Source organism: Sprattus sprattus (assembly GCF_963457725.1).
Source record: "Sprattus sprattus genome assembly, chromosome: 15".
Classification (NCBI taxonomy): domain Eukaryota; kingdom Metazoa; phylum Chordata; class Actinopteri; order Clupeiformes; family Clupeidae; genus Sprattus; species Sprattus sprattus.
In genome coordinates this window covers 25,903,710-25,923,644 of record NC_137913.1, presented here as the reverse complement: position 1 = coordinate 25,923,644, position 19,935 = coordinate 25,903,710, and the positions used below count along the sequence as shown (strand labels likewise).

Genomic DNA, 19,935 nt, shown 5'->3' with positions numbered 1-19,935 from the left:
AGGTGAGATCACTGCTGATGTTCACCCCGAGGAACCTGAAGCAGCTGACCTTTTCCACTACAGATCTGTTGATATATAGGGGTGCATGCTCTTCCTTTTGCCGTGCCCTATAGTCCACAATCATCACTTTAGTTTTGCTGATGTTAAGAGAGAGGTTATTAACCTGACACCATGTTGTTAATAGGGTATCTCTGTAGGCTGACTCATTGTCAGTGATGAAGCCTACAATGGGGGTATTGTCAACAAACTAGATGAGATTTGAACTTTGCGTAGCCACAGATTCATGCGTGAACAAGGAGGGGGCTAAGCACACAGCCCTGGGGGGTGCCTGTGCTGGTGATCACTGTGGATGAGGTGCGGTCACCGATTCTCACCACCTGTGGCCTCCCCGTCAGGAAGTTAAAGATCCACCTGCATAGGGAGGTGCTTAGTCCCAGGTCTAGGAGCTTGGAGACGAGTCTGGAGGGGATGATGGTGTTAAATGCGGAACTATAGTCAATGAAATGCATTCTCACATACAGTATGTATTCCCTTTGTCCAGGTGGGAGAGGGCGGTGTGAATAGTACAACCTGAATATTAAGACAGTGGAATTTTCATAAAATTGCATGTGTATTAATAAAAATAATAACTAGAAAATGCATTTCCTGAAGGAAATACCAGTGCATGAAATGCAAAGGTTAAGAAAGGAAGAAGAAAAGAAAGAAGAGTGAAAGAAGGAAAGAAGAAAGGAAAGAAGAGTGGAAGAAGGAAAGACAAAAGGAAAGAAGAGTGAAGAAAGGAGAGAAGAGCGGAAGAAGGAAAGAAGAGTGAAAGAAGGAAAGAAGAAAAGAAAGACAAAAGGAAAGAAGAGTGAAGAAAGGAGAGAAGAGCGGAAGAAGGAAAGAAGAGTGAAAGAAGGAAAGAAGAAAAGAAAGAAGAGTGAAGAAAGGAAAGAAGAGTGGAAGAAGGAAAGAAGAAAAGGAAGAAGAGTGAAATAATGAAAGAAGAAAGGAAAGAAGAGTGAAGGAAGGAAAGAAGAGTGGAAGAAAGAAATAAGAAAAGAAAGAAGAGTGAAAGAAGGAAAGAACAAAGGAAAGAAGAGTGAAAGAAGAAAATAAGAAAGGAAAGAAGAGTGGAAGAAGGAAAGAAGAGTGAACAAGAGTGACTCTGGATGAAGAGATAAAGAGAGAGTGAAAATATTGAAAAAAGGAGATAAAAATGGAGTGAAGAAGAGAGATTGAGTGTGAGAGAAAGTTGACTGAGAGAGAAAGATGGAGAGATGGAGAGAAAAAAAAGTAGAGAATGGATGGTGTCTTAATGTTCCTAGTTACAGTTAAATTGAGAGGGACAGAGAGAGTAGAGGTTCCTTTGATTTGGTGCAGCTGTCAGTGAAGCACAGGTGCAAGCCAGTTTAAAGACCCTATTATGATGTCATAATGGCCCAATGTAAGTCAATGGGAGAAATTTATATTTGTTTTTCTTTAATATCTTAAAAAGTATAAAGTTTAGAAAAGTGAAAAATACATAGCATAAGTGTCGTTTACAAGACCTACGCGTCAAACTTTGAATGAAGTTTCTACGTTAAGCGGTTCGGGCTGAATTAATCGCAGAAAAAGGTAACAAGAATAAGAAGAAGAAGAAGAAGAAGAAGAAGAAGAAGAAGAAGAAGCCTAGGAATAACAATACAGGGCATTTCATGCACTGTAATAATGATAATGGATTTTATTTGTACAGCCCATTTAAGTGGTTGTTTACCACTCTGTTCTTTCTCTTCTACCCATGGTAAAGGACTAAGTGGAGCTTGTATATTGGTATTTTATTTTATTTTTTATATTTATTATCAATGTTATGTTTGATATATACGTTAATGCCTTTTTTTTGGTTGTATAGCCTTTTTCACTCTGCAGGGGGACTTTTTGCTATAAATGGGTGCATTTACATTAATGAATGAACCCGTTATCTGATTTTCTTTGATGTGCTTAAACATGGAAATCGGGAATTAAAATACTGTTTAGTCGGTAGCCTAGATCATTGATGAACATCTCCTATACAAAGGTCTGCACAAATCCAGCTTTTGGAAGATATGCACTAATGTTACTTTCCTCAACGACTGGTGCAATATGGCATGGCAAATATGGCCTCAGGGAAATGTGTCTGCTGTGTCAAAATTATATAAAGTGAGCTAGATAGATATCCTACATTTATTATAGCTATTTGATCTGAGTAAGACACCTATGAATATATGTAGACAGCTAAGATCTTAAAAGTATATTAAAAATAGAACAGCACAAAGCCATGAAAACATTTTACATTTACATTTAGTCATTTATCACTTTTGTCCAAAGGGCAATAGCGCAAAGCGGCACGACCGGGAGACAGAGGCAATGTGGTCAGTGCATTTCAGTTGGTCATCGATATCTATAATGACACCAACATTTCTTGCTGCTTTGGCTAGAGATAAGTAGTCAATTTTGATATCAATGTTGTGGTGGATGGCCTGTTTGGCTGGAAAGACCAACAGTTCCGTTTTAGCCAGATTCAGATGAAGGTGGTGATTGACCAACTATAACTTTTCTTTTGTTTAAAAGTGACCTCCAGTCAAAAAAAAAAATTTCAAGACAGACTTCAAAGGATGTCTCGTTTTGTTAAATGCTCTCAGAGGAACCGAGGAGAGAGGAAACAGAGGAGCATCGTACACAGAAACGTTTTGATGTCTGACCCCACCCTAAAATATGTTATTGAGTTGTAAACTAAATTAATTTAATTTTATTGGTTGGAAATGAACAGCTTTAGCATGGTAGGTGTTCAAAAGGCTGCCTCCACCAGCGGCATCCAGCTGTGCACCCCACTGTGCGGGCCACCCACGGGACCATTAGGCCGTAAGGTGACCCTCGAAAAGTGCTTTAGAAACCTAACTTCGCTCCTCAGGCTCCGAACTAAGCGAACTTCAGTTCATAAAAAAGAACGAGTCGTGCTGAGCTACCAAAAAAAAGTTCGCCGCTGACTTTCCAGGCGATTGTCGATACGTCTATGTTTTATGCAGAACTAGAGCCTTCATACATGGGGTCCACAGGGAGGTCACTCAATCGAGTGATCCCAGGGTTCCGTGGGGCTTGTGCACAGTGGAAAAACACTCACCATTTGGCTACCCCAAGCCGGTTTACAAGGTTCCCCCTCAACTCATGCCCTGACATGCCCTCTCATCTCCCCTTTATAAATCCGACCCTCCTATGGCCAGTGTGGGTCAAGAGAAGCTGGAAAGGAGAGTCATAATCAAGGAGTTTGTGGGACAATTCAACATCCCTATCAGAGACATTCACTTGCCGTGCGTCGTTTAAGAATGTGAATGTTTGTGTATGTGTGTCAGTTATTTAGTCTGTTAATATCAGTCTATCATATCATATCATATCATTTGGTGTAATAAGCATTTAGCTACTGTCTTATCTCATTCATGTTAATGTTAAACGACTTACTGTTGATAACGGAGGAGTGGAATGTTCACCGTTACGGGGCACAGCGTTAAAGGAACATATCTGCATTTAATTTATAGTCGTAACATTCATCTTGTATAGATATTTTAATTAATTGTCGTAACATTCATCTTGTGTAGATATTTTAATTTATTGTCGTCACATTCATCTTGTATAGATAATATTAATTTGTGTTGTACATAATTGCTCATATTTGTATCTTTGTCATATATCATTTCCATCGAAACCACAGATTCATGTCTGAATATAAGTCCTTTTACACAGATAATGATATTCACAGTTCATTATCATTCTACTGTCAATCCTTTACACAGATTCACGGTCTTCACTATGTTCATCCTACCAATCATCTATTGTGAGTGTGTGTGTGGAAATTAAATACAGGTCTTTCATCATCATTCGGACAGTGACATAATCTCTGTTCTAACCGGACAAACCTGTGGTGATTGGCACCTATTCAGTTACTAGCATAAAGATCCTTTTGGGATTTATTCAATCAATATCCTCTATTTTATAGTAGGCCTTCTAGGTCAATGTTGTCTGCAATTTCCACACACTTTGATATAAAGTTCCTTGTGTTTTCTTCCTTGTTTGGCCATGTGCTTTTTGGTTGACTTTATGTGGACCACGTGCTTTTGTTGTCCTTTGTGCCTTTGTTCACGCCCCTTTCGTTGCTGCCTGGAGTGTCACGTGGTTCCTTGCCCACCTGTGTCTTGTTTTATAATTAGTCCTGTGTATTTCCGCAGTTCTTTGTTTTTCAATTTGTTTGAGTGTGTGTGTGTGTGTGTGTGTGTGTGAGAGAGAGAGAGAGAGAGAGAGTGTGTGAGTGTGTGTTCACACTGTTTCGTTGCACATATTCTGTCTCTACGTTGTAAGTTAAGAGTTCCTTGTCTTGATTTAAAGTTAATTTCTTATATGCTTTATAGACCGAAATGCCTGTTGAGAGGTGATGCTGCTGTGTCATCAGAAATTGACGTACCTTAATAGTGTTGCATGAATAGGCAAGCACACGTCATTTCTCATGTACTGTATGTCTGTCCTTGATTACTTCTTGCATCCTTCCTTGTTTTAACTTTTTCTAGGAGTGATAGATAGATAGATAGATAGATAGATAGATAGATAGATGGATACTTTATTGATCCTGAGGGAAATTAAGGTCATCCAGTAGCTTATACACTTAACTCACAAACATACATACATGAATCACAATCAAAACAATACACATAGGGAGAACATGTACACATGGAGTGGGGTGTTTACAGGTACAAGATACATCTGGCCCTATATAACAGTGTGCATTCATTATGACAGTGTTGAAAGTAGTGGAGAGTAGTGCAAGGAGTGCAAAGAGTGTCCATGTCCAATAGTGGATAGTGCAAATAAAGTACTGTGCTTTTGTGTGTGAGGATAGTGCAAAGTGATATAATTAGTAAAGTAAGAGTAAAGTCTGTCCAAGGGGCTAGTATAGCCAGTAAAAGGATGGGCAGTGGGATGGAATATAGTGAGATGAGAAGAGGAGGGCAGACTGAGGTAGACTCATGCAGAGAAGTCCATCTCCCTCCCCCTCCCCTTCCCCTTCTGTGTGGTGTTGTAAAGCTGTATGGCCCTGGGGACAAAGGACTTCCTCAGCCTGTCCGATGAGCATGACAGTGACAGGAGTCTGCCACTGAAAATGCTTCTCTGTCCATTGAAAGTACTGTACAGTGGGTGGTGGTCATTGTCCAAGAAGGTCAGCAGCCTACTCAGGGTCCTTCTCTCCGCCACTGTTGTTAGGCATTCAGGTTCGGTGCCAACAACAGCTCCTGCCTTTCTCACCAGCATGTCAAGTCGCCCTGCATCCCTCTTCTTTATGCTGCCTCCCCAGCACACCACAGCATAAAAAAGGACGCTGGCAACAACAGACTGGTTACACATGCGCAGGAGTTTGTTGCAGACATTGAAGGACCTCAGCCTCCTCAGGAAGTAGAGTCGGCTCTGACCCTTCTTGTAGATGGCATGTATGTTGGCTGACCAGTCCCGTTTACTGTCCAGATGAACTCCTAAGTACTTGTTGGTGCTGACCACCTCCACACTGACACCCTCTATGGAGACTGGTAGCAGAGGAGGCTGAGACCTCCTTAAATCCACCACCATCTCCTCCAAGTGCTTTGTAACCTGAAAAATGTATTTAATTAACATTTACGTAACGTTTAATGTGGTGCCCTGGTATCAAGTGTGGTGCCCTGGTATCATGTAAAATGTATCTATTTAACATTTATGTAACGTTTACCTATTTCCTATCTGTGTCTCTTTACAAGTATTTATAAACCCCCCTCCCCCCTTTTCTTCTTTCCTTCCTACTGTGAGGCGCATTGTGTTACCTTCGTGTATGAAATGCGCCGTACAAATAAAGTTTGATTTGATTTGATTTGGTCTTGGAGGTGTTCAGCTGCAGGTGGTTATGCCTACACCACTGCACAAAGTTGTCCACCAGGCTCCTGTACTCACCCTCCTGTCCATCCTTGATACACCCCACAACAGCAGAGTCATCAGATAACTTCTGGATGTGGCACGACTCTGTGTTGTAGGTGAAGTCTGATGTGTACAGCGTGAACAGCACTGGTGAGAGCACAGTCCCCTGTGGAGCGCAGGTGCTGCACAACACAGTCTCAGATACACAGTCTTTCAGCCTGACAAACTGCAGCCTCTCCGTCAGGTAGTCAGTGACCCAGGATACAAGGTGGGCTCTGTGTAGTCACCTGGGGGAGTGGTGCAGCTGTTAAGAGTGGCAGAGCTGGTGGGGGAGGTGCAGGAATGAAAAGTGAAAGTGACTGTATGGCAGAGGTGGTGTAGACACACACACTCTGAATTCCCCCTCTGCATTTGACCCATCCAGGGTAGTGACACACACAGCACCCAGTGAACACACACAGTGAAATTACACTAACCCGGAGCAGTGAGCTGCCTTTGGTGGCGGCCGGGGAGCATTGATCGGGGTAAGGTGCCTTGCTCAAGGGCACTTCAGCCTTGGAAGAGGGCATGGGAGAGCAGTGCCCTATCACATCCCCCGCCCACATTTTTTCAGCCTGAAACCCTAACCAGTAGGCCACTTCTGCCCACAATGAATAGGTGTTAGACAGGCATTAACACCAGAAGCAGGGTTGTCAAATCTGTTGTTAAACTGGTTTGCCCTCACTGCATCCCCCTGAACAGTGCTGCTGCTGCTCTTCTTGCAGCTGTTGAAAATTATCATTGTCAAACATCATTGTCAAACAGTGCCGTGGTGGTCATAGAGCAGAATTGCAGCTACAATTGTCATTAGGCCCGTGCGCGGGGATGGGTATCATGTAAGGTCAAGCATGAAAACCAGAGTGCAGGTGCAGGGCAGTGGAAAGTTACAAAGCAGTCAGGAGGGGGTCACCCATTTACACCCACACTCACACACACTTATACATACACACACATACAGAGATACACTTACACATACACACACAGGCATATGTACACTTCTATATACATACATACACACATACACACTTACACGCACACACACATATACACATACACACATTCAAACAAACACTCAATTACACATACACACACACACACAGATTCACACACACCTACACACATGGATACACAATCACACACATACACGCATACGCACACAACCATACAAATGCACATAAATGATGAGGCCTCTCAAGGCCAACATGGCCTTTCATCATGTGATAACCAAGAAAATTGGCAGGAGGATCTTTCCTCCCCAAAGCAAAAGTCTCCTCGCAACAGGTGAGCGAGAATATTCTGAGTGGCTAATAATGATAAAAAGTGTGAAAGTATAAGGGAATATTCTGATTGGGTCATTTTAGATAAGGTGATGACCATGATGTATAAACTGACGAATTATGAGTATAAAAGACAATGTATTGGGTCTTAGAACTCAGAGCTTAACCGGGGACGCCCACTCTCATATTTGGAATGATCTGTCTGCAGGATTGAATAAAACTTCAGTTTATCGGACTCCGGACTCCTGACTCTGATTGAATATTATTTCTAAGTTATTTGAAACAGTTGTATTTTCGCTACAACACAGCCTGTGATGGTTTTCATGCCATCCCACACCTCTCTCATGCTGTTCTCCTGCAGCTTCTGCTCCACCGACCTCCCTCCTGTATGAGTCCTTTGCCCCTTTCAGCGTGATCTTCATCTCAACCTGTAGGCCTACGCACGGCTAGGGAGTAATACGAGAGTGGTGTTTATGGCTGATGAGCTTTTCCAGGAAGTCCACGACATAAAACTCAGCCCCTCTACCTGTTATAATCGAATCGAACCTCAACTTGCAACATTGCAAACATGCCTTCAGCGATTAAGAGCATTTCAGTAACATACGACGCAATCAATGCGGACAATACTTTCAGTAGCGGTGACCGTATTTCCGGGCATGTTACCCTTGAAATCGCGAAGGAAACGAAGATTAAGTCTTTTTCAGTTAAAGCAAAGGGTAAAGCAAGTGTCTTGTGGAGTGAACATTATGGTTCTGTTACAATAGTTTACTGCGACAAAGAAACGTACTTCAAGTCGGAACATTTCTTCATACAAGAAAAGAAAAGTAATGGTAAGTTGATTACCTTCTCGCTTGCCGTTTATTGAGAGCACAGGCATACATATTCAGAGACTGGCGATCGTTCACACCTGATCTGAAGTCAAATAAATAAACATAAATAATAAAAATAATTTACACTAGCAACGACACAAAGTTGTTTCTAACCAGCAGAAGGCAGCAATCAAGGCTTAAAGAAAACAGAAAAATAATCTTTTCAGGCCATGTATATTACTCATCTTAAACGCAGAGACATTTCACAGGCTCATGGTAAGCAAAATGGCAAAAAAAAATCACACCATGGCTAGACATAAACGCTTTTAAACACACTAATTCTCAATCACTCACAGAAAATACATGTAGGCATTTACAGAAGGAGAAAACACAGATCACTCCAATTTAGAACATTAAAACGGAATTATGCAGACATCAGCATTCGCATGGCACACTGGGAGACACCACATAATATACACAACAAGGAAGAACACAGTTATACACACATCCCTACTGCTAAATATAAAGACTTTTGCGTTGGACCACATTGTCAATCACAGCAAAGAACTTTCCCTGATCTTTTGAAAATGATGGCACAACAAATTGTTTTCTTTCCAGAAAGAGATGGGTTTTCACTCCTGCAAGACCAATCAGAGGAGACGTGTGAGTTTTCAAACAGCCCATAAAACAGCACAAGAATACATGTAATATAAAAAAAGAACACCACTGACTTCCAAACCCACTCTCTATCTCCTCAGATTCTGATGTTGTTGCTCCAGGATGCCATGTGTATCCATTCACTTTTCAAATACCTCTGCAGTAAGTCTGTTGCCAATATTGTGTATTGTATAGAATAAAACTGTTGCTGCAGGGACATTTTTGCTTGTCAAAATGTATACAAATTTCATAAATTACAAAGTTTCCGTATCCTTAAACAACTTACCCTAAACCTAACCAAAACAAATCGATCAATGTCAGAAGAATATCTTATTGCATGTTTCGTTGACTAATGCAAGTCACAAACTCCAACCACTTCCTCCCATTAGACAGCGTGGGGGGAACTTTAGTAACCTATTCTTTCTTTCTTGACACACAGTCATTGCAATTTGATGCAAAGTTGCAATTGCAGCCTTCACTATAGCAGATATAAAATACAGTCATGGCCAAAAGTTTTGAGAATGACACAAATATGCATTTTCACAAAGTTTGCTGCTTCACTCAGTGTGGACACATGCGTCCAATTTCCGATTTCAGTCCGATTTAAATTGGATATTGGACACATGTGACTCCCCAGAACTAGATTCATTGTGTCCAACTTGAGTCCGACTGGACTCCGATGTAAACCCCCAGACACACGATTCGATTCCGCTGGTAATTGGACTGGGCGCGCATGTGTCTCTCGTATCTGATTCAAATTGGACAACAACAACTTTTGCACGTGCTTGAGATCGTGCCCACAGACATATACATGCATCATATATAATGTATATGATATGATAAACGCTGCTAGACGCTCAGTTCTTGTGCTCCCTCTCATTCACGTTGAAATACTGAAAGCGAAAGTGAAACTTAGAAACTGGAACGCAACTGTTTGGGACAGAACGCGCTAATTCAGTGAACAAATATTTTCTTATTACTTTTCCACCCGTTGTTAGTCATGTAATCCATTCATATCGATGTGAATCAATCAATACTAATACAACTTTAACTGTGGTGTGTTTTTGTTTCATTTCACAACGTATTTACTGTATAATCAACGGTTTTGTTTCATTTCACAACGTATTTACTGTATAATCAACGGTAGCAGATGTAAACATTCCGCATTTGATTTGAACTGATCTAGTTTTGTCACTTCCATGTGCTTTGAGATAGAGCAGTTAACCCCCCATGGAGACCCCATGGAGAGAATCGGATAGGATCGGAGTGCTGCCATCATGTGCCCGCACTGATTGTCTTTAGATATTTTTGACCACAAGTTCTCAATGGGATTAAGGTCTGGGGAGTTTCCTGGCCAATGGACCCAAAATATCAATGTTTTGTTCCCCGAGCCACTTAGTTATCACTTTTGCCTTATGGCAAGGTGCTCCATCATGCTGGGAAAGGCATTGTTCATCACCAAACTGTTCCTGGATGGTTGGGAGAAGTGGCTCTCGGAGGATGTTTTGGTCCAGCAAGCGCCAGGACCGTCTCCTAAACATGATTCAGCTGCGGGATCGGGTCACCTCCAGCACAGAGCTTGCTCAGGAATGGCAGCAGGCAGGTGTGAGTGCATTTGCGCGCCCAGTGAGGCGAAGACTTTTGGAGGATGGCCTGGTGTCAAGAAGGGCAGCAAAGAAGCCATTCTCTCCAGGAAAAACATGAGGGACAGACTCATATTCTGCAAAAGGCATTGTTCATCACCAAACTGTTCCTGGATGGTTGGGAGAAGTGGCTCTCGGAGGATGTTTTGGTCCAGCAAGCGCCAGGACCGTCTCCTAAACATGATTCAGCTGCGGGATCGGGTCACCTCCAGCACAGAGCTTGCTCAGGAATGGCAGCAGGCAGGTGTGAGTGCATTTGCGCGCCCAGTGAGGCGAAGACTTATGGAGGATGGCCTGGTGTCAAGAAGGGCAGCAAAGAGGCCATTCTCTCCAGGAAAAACATGAGGGACAGACTCATATTCTGCAAAAGGTACAGGGATTGAACTGCTGAGGACTGGGGTAAAGTCATTTTCACTGATGAATCCCCTTTCCGATTGTTTGGGGCATCTGCAAATAAGCTTATCCGGAGAAGACAAGGTGAGAGCTACCATCAGTCCTGTGTCAAGCCAACAGTAAAGCATCCTTAGACCATTCATGTGTGGGGTTGCTCCTAAGCCAAGGGAGTGGGCTCGCTCATAATTTTGCCTAAGAACACAGCCATGAATAAAGAATGGTACCAAAACATCCTCCGAGAGCCACTTCTCCCAACCATCCAGGAACAGTTTGGTGATGAACAATGCCTTTCCCAGCATGATGGAGCACCTTGCCATAAGGCAAAAGTGACAACTAAGTGGCTCGGGGAACAAAACATTGATCTTTTGGGTCCATTGGCCAGGAAACTCCCCAGACCTTTATCCCATTGAGAACTTGTGGTCAATCCTCAAGAGGCGGGTGGACAAACAAAAAAAAACTATTTCTGACAAACTCCAAGCATTGATTATGCAAGAATAGGCCGGCATCAGTCAGGATGTGGCCCAGAAGTTAATTGACAGCATGCCAGGGCGGATTGCAGAGGTATTGAAAAAAAAAGGGTCAAAACTGCACATATTGACTTTTTGCATGAACTTCATGTAATTGCCAATAAAAGCCAGTGACACTTATTAAATACATTTAATTATACTTCAGCCTTCCATAGTAACATCTGACAAAAATATCTAAAGACACTGAAGCAGCAAACTTTGTGAAAATGCATATTTGTGTCATTCTCAAAACTTTTGGCCACGACTGTATGTTCATTAATTATTCATGTTAAATTGTTGTGCGTGCCTTACACAACTGTCTACCCCAGGATGACATCCCTTTACAGTCCAACTGATGTTAGGACATCGTCGTTCTTTCGTCAACCTACATTTTAGGCCTTTACAATATATTTGCATTTGGTCTGTAAATGGAACTGTATTTGATAGAGGAAGTTGTAAGTTGTTTGTAAGTTGTTTGTCAAAATCTTTGTAATCAGTCTCATACAATCTCTTTGTGAATTACAACTTTAAGTGTTACTCAATACTGTTCATACTGCATATATCTTATTTCATACTGTATACATCTTATTTACCACTATACATACTGTATGTACATACTTTGCACTTTTCTGCTTTTTTGGTTAGATACTAACTGCTTTTTGTTGTCTCATACAATCTCTATGTAAAGTACAACTTAAAGTGTTACTTTCTAACCAGTTTTCTCCAATCATGCCCGTCCATGCCTGCATCACTGTAACTCTAACAGTAGAAAATGTTGTTCCCCTTGCAAATCTTTTATACCCGCTCATTGCATTGCACCTTGCAGCCAGCCTTTCTGTGCTGAAACATTAAAAGTACAAATCATTTTTGTACACAACAGGGACATGCCATCATCCTTCAAAGGTGACACTGGAAAAGTGATTTTCTTTCTTGAGGCAAAATTGAGCAGGTCGATGCTGCTGCCAACCAAAGACAAAACTGAGTTCACTTTTGTGTCCAGGACTGATATGCATGTTCCAGACATGAAGGTAAAAACTCTCTTCCCTCTTTGCATTGTGTGTTTCTTTTGTTGTGTATTCTTAGTGTATGCTCCTGTTATTGAAAAGGTACACTGTGTGACCCTTTTGGTGTTAATTCAGTTGTGTTTCTTCTCAGGCGGCTCAGTTTGGGACTACAGAGAAGAATTTAAGGTTTCTTAACTCTGGAAGTATCTCAGTAGGAGCAAGCATCGACAGCATGAAGTATTACACTGGTAGGTGCCATGTGTTGAGTATGAGACATTTATTTAACATTATAATGGAGAGCACTCATATTTATGTAACAATGAAGAGATAAAAAAAAACTCTAGTCGTCCATGGGACCATTTTACTGAATTATCACTTCCAAGTGACACTGCTTTTATCAACATGTTGGCTGTATATTACACTCAATGGCACCTAAGGTTGCCTTGGCAACTCACCAGTGCAGCAAGGCACCATGAGTAACTTCACCCCAGGTACCACTGCCACCTTGTTGGTTCCTGGAGAAAACAGGTGCAGTGGAAGACAATGATGCAGTGTTATGCCTACTATTCAACCCTGGTGTTTTCCCTGTATCTTATGGATCTAGCCACTGCCTTTGCACTATAGTTTGCAATCAGATAATTCATTTGAGAACTAATTCACATTCTCAACTAGCCCTAAGGCTAATATCGCAAGTTAGCATTGTTATTACAGGCAATTGATTTATATATGACAGTCATTTTGCCCCAAAACATAATATATGCATCATATGTTTGCACAGTGGTCTTTGTTTATTCTAGCCTGTAAATACCCCCTTTATTTTCCTATAGGCTAATTTACATGAACACATGTTCAGAACCAAATGAAATTCAAATGAAGACCAAATTGAATGGAATACTCTATACAGATCACTGGCACAACTTACCCCAGGCCCTTTGGCACAAATCACCCCAATCCCACCTTTTTGGGAAAAAATGCGTCATCCAACTGTTTAGAGCTAAAATCATACTAGCTATTTAGACTCATAGTGTAGCTTACCAAAACACTAAAACATGTGTGAAATGTTTTTAAACTGGTCTTAACCCGTTTAGACACAACAATCAAAAAACTGTGATCATAGAAATTTTACTTTGGAAGGCAAAAAACAGTTTTTTGAACTTAAATGTGCTTATCTCTCTTGCAAAGAGGCTCTCTTCTTTGCAGGATGAGTTCAATGGCTGACTCTTCAAAGATGTGTGGTCACTTGACCAATTTTTTCTATGGTTCCCTAGAAATAAGGGGTGGCACAACTTCCCCGCTGGCACAAATCACCCCACTCTCCCCTATCCCTTTAGATATCAGTCACACATGTGCACCCTCCAAATTACTGGGGTTTACACCCACATACTCAATTCTCTGTTTATGCTGCTATTTTTATTTGAGTGTGTTTATGATTCATTTGTTATTATCATCCCAACAGAACCATGACAAAAGAAGGTTATTACAATTACGTACAAAACACAAACACCCCTGCATACTCAGCACTAAAAGTTAATGTTAAACTCGTAGGGGACATTCACTTAGCCTGGTGACACCAGCCTACGTATTTCCGCCTGATTTGATTTCAAGCTCATACGTAGTCTGGCCCAGCCCCGCCTAACATCGTTTCCAGGCTTCACCCTACAACCGCACCAATCAGCGAACAGTTCAGAGCTGTGACGCAAAACTCGCCTTGCTGAGGTGCATGTAGTCCAGCGGAGTTTGTAGTTTACCAGCATTGTCTCAACTCTCGAGAACATCAGAAAATGAAAAGGAGAACAAGAGGATTGTCTTGTAAGTTTTATGATTGGAAAGGACGTCGTAGCTCTTCTCCCAACTGGCTTTGGGAAGAGTTTAATCTACCAGATGGCCCCGTTAGTAATGGAGAGACTGGGGAGACGAATGCTTACCAAACATTGCTGATTGGTTAAGGGAACTCCAATGATTTTAAACCTGAAGCTAAGCACCCGCCCATCTCGGAAAGGAAAATGCATGGAGTTTTGCCAGACTGACTGACGGAAAGAAATGGAGTCACAGGCTGTCAATGGCCAGGCTAACATTCACTGTGTTCTACAGCAAAATAATGAAGTTGTTTTTAAAATGTTTTCACTTTTTTGTTTCTAACTGACAAAATTTAGTAAGGTTGATATGGACTTCGGAAAGTTATATTATCAGTACCGGCATGTCTAGTAATAGACTATATGGTATGGTTGTAAACTTTAGTCTGAAATATTGATTCATTTAGTTTATCATCAACAGGAGGTGAATTGAAGATTACGGCAGAAATCCAGAACAACTCTTCTCGTGCTATTAAGCCCAAATATTGCCTGTACCAAAAACAAAGTTACTTTGCTCTAAAGAAAAGGCGGGTTCACACTAAAGATATCGTCAAAGAGGAAGGAGAGCCCATTGAACCATCAACAAGTGAAACGGTGAGCTTAACGCTGAGCATCCCCTCAGATATTACCCCCTCCATTCTCGACAGCTGCCGAATCCTCAAAGTGGAATATAGACTCAAGGTACGTCATCATTTCAAGGGAGCCTCATTAGTAAATTGAAATAGATTTGTTTATAGTGTCATTAAAAAATAATATTGCAATTACGCCTTCTACATAATCCAAGAAAATATGCGGAGTAACACCTTTAGTTAATGTTAACTTGTGGCAGAGTCAGTAAAACATTTACAAACTGCATTGAAGGAATATTTCCTAAATGCATCAGTGTATGGAATGAACTGTTTAAGTGTTTTTTGACCCATTGGTTGTCAACTCTGGTCTGGTGTGAACTCCTCAGGTCTATCTGGATATCAAGTATTCCAGAAATCCAGCAATCAAGCTTCCATTGATCATCCTTGCCCCGCCGCAGATGGCAGGTGCAGCCACAGGTGCAGCAACATCAGATGCTTTGGAGAGAACGGAGCCTCCTCCTCCATACAGTGCCTACAGTCTTTACCCACCCCCCTCGGGCCCGTCAGGGAGTACATATGCATAAGGCTTTCTAGTGAATTTGCTGAGATGTTTTTGCAGGGTTAGTCATTTCATTGTGAAATAATTCATAATAGTTCATCATTTCACAGAAAAAAATTACTGAAATTCTGCACAACAGGGTTTTAAATAAATTGCAGAATATACCAGACTGATACCTCGGAAGACATTGACTGCATGTGTTATATTGTCACTGTAAACTTTAGTGTGGCATTTTTATTGTTTACTAGTTAAAGGAAGAACTGCCTATGAAACTGTACAAACATTGGTATCTCAATAGCATGAACTGGCCAGTTAAAAATTGTAATGCAATTTACAGGGTCAAATTGGGGTACCAGTAGTACCTTTAATAGGGAAATAATAAGATCATTCACAAAGGGATCACTACACAGAAACGGTGGAATCTGGTGAAATCTGCTAAAACGTTTTTCTTTTGATATATTCCTTTACTTAAAAACGTTATCTAAAATATTAAACAACATTAAATGAAATACAACCTGATGACAATTGCAGAGTAGTGGAGTGATAAGGCCAAAGATAGGAAAGGTATTAGGTTATTTACAGGTCATTTAAAATAAAATTGCATGTTTATAATAATAATAATAATCATAATAATGGACTTTAAAAAACAAAGAAGTCTCAAGGTGCTTTACATGGTTAAACAATCACAACAATAATACAAAGTAAGAGAAGTGCTAAACAAATGCAGAAAATAGGATAATATAAAATACAAAAAAATATATAAAATAATTTAAAATAATTAATAATTAAAAACAGAGCAAGGTCGGACAGAACCAAAAAACTAAAACAGAAACCAGGATTTTAGGTGAAGGCCGAAATGACTAGGTGGGAATCTAAGGCCCTAATATTCTCCGGGAGCTTGTTCCATTGTTGTGGCCCGAGCGAGGAGATGGCATGATCTCCCATTTTTGTCAGTTTTGTCCGGGGAACTGCAAGGAGGTTGAAGTGTCCTGGATGTGAAATGATGGGTGAGGTGTTCCTGGAGATAGTGTTTATGGTCTTGTGAAGTAGGAGAAGGACTTAATCATTTTTTGGTTAATTGGAATATATTTGATTTGCATCATCATTTTTTCCCCCTGTCAAACAAACAACAGTTGAAGAATATTTAAACGAGAAGTGTTTGATACTTACTCTGATTCTAAGTATCAAGAAGTTCGGTCTGGCATTGCTCCGTTGGGGAGAAATTATGCCCGACCAAAAACTGTACAACCAAACAAATTGTCAGGGCAGGCTTTATACGATGATGGACAGATGATCAAGAGTAACGTAATCAACCACGTCACCAAAGAGCCTTTGGGTTGAATTTGTTTTCAACAATCATGGCTGCCGCTGGAGAGCTAAAATTTGAAGATATTGCCATCGAGTCTGTTTTAGAAAGACATCGACAGCGCATTCATTTTTGAAAGAGGAACAGAGAAACAGGGAGAAAGGTATTTCTCGATTGAAAAGATGTTTTTGTCGTCATTCCTACGGGATTCGGTAAAAGTTAAATGTATCAGCCACGTTATAGTCATACTTCGTTGCTCCGATTGGTGGTAGGTCTATCAAATTGAGCGAAGAGGCATTTTTTCCCTGGTTCAGTTGAAACACGCCCCGTAATCACAGCCCAATGGAGCAGTATCAGATTCATATTCTGACTAGAAATATGAGTATGACAACTTTTAACAAGGTGTTTCCTTATTTATTTATTAATGTTCTATTTAATGTGTTAATTCTCAATTGCAAATTGGTGTCTGCAGATGTAAGCACTTCCAACGTTTAGCACACTAACTTAAGGCCGATATATGCGACTGCACTACTGTGGGGCCACGCAGTTGCATCAATGGACTAGTGAACCTTTATGGTTCTCCAACGGTTGTGCAATGTTATTGTAACTGAAAAACACGTCTGAGGGGATTTGCGAGGTGTCAGAGCCATGTTAGCATGCTATTGCCCACAAGGTAACATGTTCAGTGCATTTGGGTTGGACCAATCACAGCCCGGCGGCTTACGTAGCCCAATCGTATAGTAAAAAATTTGGGAGAAGCATGCAAGCACGCAAGGGGCTCTTGTGTGTCTTGCGTGTAGAATTATTTATGTTAGCCACTTAGTCCTTAACCAGTGGTAGAAGTGAAAGAACAAAGTGGAGCTTGTATATTGGGATTTAATTTGTTTTAATTTTTGATATATATTGTCAATGTTATGTTTGATTTATACGTTATGCCCTTTTTTAAGGTTGTAATGCTTTTTTTTCACTCTGGCAGGGGAACTGCCAATGAAAATGTTGGCTATAATTGGGTGCATTTACATTTTAATGGTCATGAATGCACACTGTCCCTCTTGATCAAATAAATAAATAAATTGATTGATTGATTGTGTCTGTGTAAAAGGCCGACCATAAATTAAGCAGAGAACGGCATTTCCAACATTTAGTTCACTAAATTAGAGAACAAATGCACTGAACATGTTGCAACATCCAGGCAGTAGGAAACGCCTAGTGTGGTTCCTAGTTGGTAAGGCTGAACAGAAAACCTTTTACTCCAACCTAATGCCCCAATCAGTACTTTGCCATGGTGTTTTTAAAAATAGCCCATGCAATAAATTATATGGATCCAGCTTTTATTATTATTATTATTATTATTATTTCATTATTAGTGTTTAAGTGTCCTGGGGTTACACAACCATAGGGGAAAATGAGTCAGCAGCACATGACTTCTTATCTCCTTCTCCCTTATCAACAGAGGTCATGGAAACACATAAATGTCATCGTCCTTTCCACCAATCACGTCCGGGGGTTTACTGTGCATTAGTTCATAACCATTTTGATTACACTCATAACTGGTCTGGTTGATGAGGTGAATACGATGAATTCTTATATGAGGAGTCATCGTATAGTCTATTATGTAAGTGACAAGATGAGTTCTACTTTATTAAGACAATATTACAAATCACTCCTGACGCAAAGCAGGTCTCGAAGTATCTATATTTCAACATATTGTGTGGGGAAAATGGCTAATCTTAACATTCTGCACTACTTAAGTGAGACCAAATGTTTTCTGTCTACTACTACTCTACTACTTGGAGGTGAAGTTGAACAGATGCATGTAGGCAGAAAAGACAAAGGTCACTTTGGCTGATATGAGCATTCCAGATATTACACTTAACAAAACCGTGACAGCCTTGGGTACCTTGATTACTCTGCATACACTGTGTTTCAACCTGACATATCCTTGTGGTGAGATTATCTGACCTTTTCGCTTAGAGTCAATACAAATGAAAACTTATTTCAAAAAGCTACAACATATTCTCATGACTACAAATTAGTTTGACAAAATACCTGTAGGTAAGAGGTAAGGTATATCTCCATTTGACTCAGACATAGAGATCAGGCTTCCTGTGATCACCCGTCATTTAGATCAGCAACAATCCAAATGAAAGTCTCCCTCCCGTTTAGCTGCCTGGAGATATTACAGAAAGTTTCACCTGACATGAGTTGACTTGAAACAGTTAAACGTGAAGCACAACCTGAGAGCAATAACCTGGCAATCTGATACAAAGCCATAGAATTACATCAGGATCATCATTTTACAAGCAAGTTATCGCTACAGTGACTGTGAAATACAGCAACATGCACACACAACACTTGATTAGTTACGTTACTAGCAGCTATCTTGCTCCACACTGCTTCGTTACTGTATTGTTCTCTAGATTGTTACCACCCTAGCTAGCTAGATAGATACCTCTCCACAGTCTCTCTCCCGAGACTGAATAAATGACAAAAATAAAGAATCTTTGTAAGTTATTAGCTAGCTTGAAATATTGTATGCAGATTTTACAGAAAAATGCGGAAGTGCTTGCACTAGTTAGCTAGATTGAATCTAAGGCTCTGGATTGATTGCAAAATGTCTGAACGTCAGTTTCCAGGCCTACTGGCCTCCTCTCATTATCATATTGGGAACAATGAATGAATGAATGAATGGATGAATGAATACATAAATGAATGAATAAATGAATACATAAATAAATGAATGAATGAATAAAGAAATGAATACAGAAATAAATACATACTACATAAGTGTACATTATAAGTAACTATTGATTGACAATTATGCATTAATTAATAGATGTTTTCATTTATTTCTGTCTAAATGCATGGATGTGGACATTATTTATTCATTCATTCATTTGTAAATAGGCCAGGTTTGGTCCTCCATAAGGTTTGGCCAAGCAGGATGGGAAAGCTGAGAACCGTGTTCCATTACTTAATCTATTACTCCTTTGTGCCCTGTGAGAGAGGACAATAATGTCTGATTTCAGTTGTATGGTACAGGCCCTTTTGAGTTTACATGAGAGAAATATGGTCGACATGCTTTAATTGTGAGTACATTTTTTTGTGCTGTTTATGAATGATGACCCTTTACGTATAAGCACCATGTATGTTCCACTGCCTATGCTCCACTTCTGCCTATATGCAGAGGTAATTTTACAGATAACCCCTCAAAATATGTCTGGAATATATTGATAACCTTCCCAAAATGTAGGCGCTCCTCAATGTGTTTTTCTTTTATATCTACATTACTTGGATGGGAGTGGGAAATGAAATTGTACAGGTGAGGTTTTACATAGCAATGTGTCCTAACAAGTCTATGCCATCACCCCTGGAACTCAAATCTCATCCCAATCAAA

General features: G+C 40.5%; 1 pseudogene across 1 annotated transcript; it reads left to right on the top strand.

The window, feature by feature from the left end:
• The first annotated feature begins 2,774 nt into the window (after nt 1-2,774).
• Nucleotides 2,775-15,256, top strand: LOC308376357 (arrestin domain-containing protein 3-like; annotated as a pseudogene). Its single transcript has 10 exons — nt 2,775-2,864; nt 6,039-6,166; nt 7,600-7,624; nt 7,673-8,068; nt 8,666-8,710; nt 8,806-8,866; nt 12,127-12,274; nt 12,402-12,498; nt 14,525-14,784; nt 15,059-15,256. The product of its transcript is annotated as an arrestin domain-containing protein 3-like (transcript).
• The last annotated feature ends 4,679 nt before the right edge of the window (nt 15,257-19,935 follow it).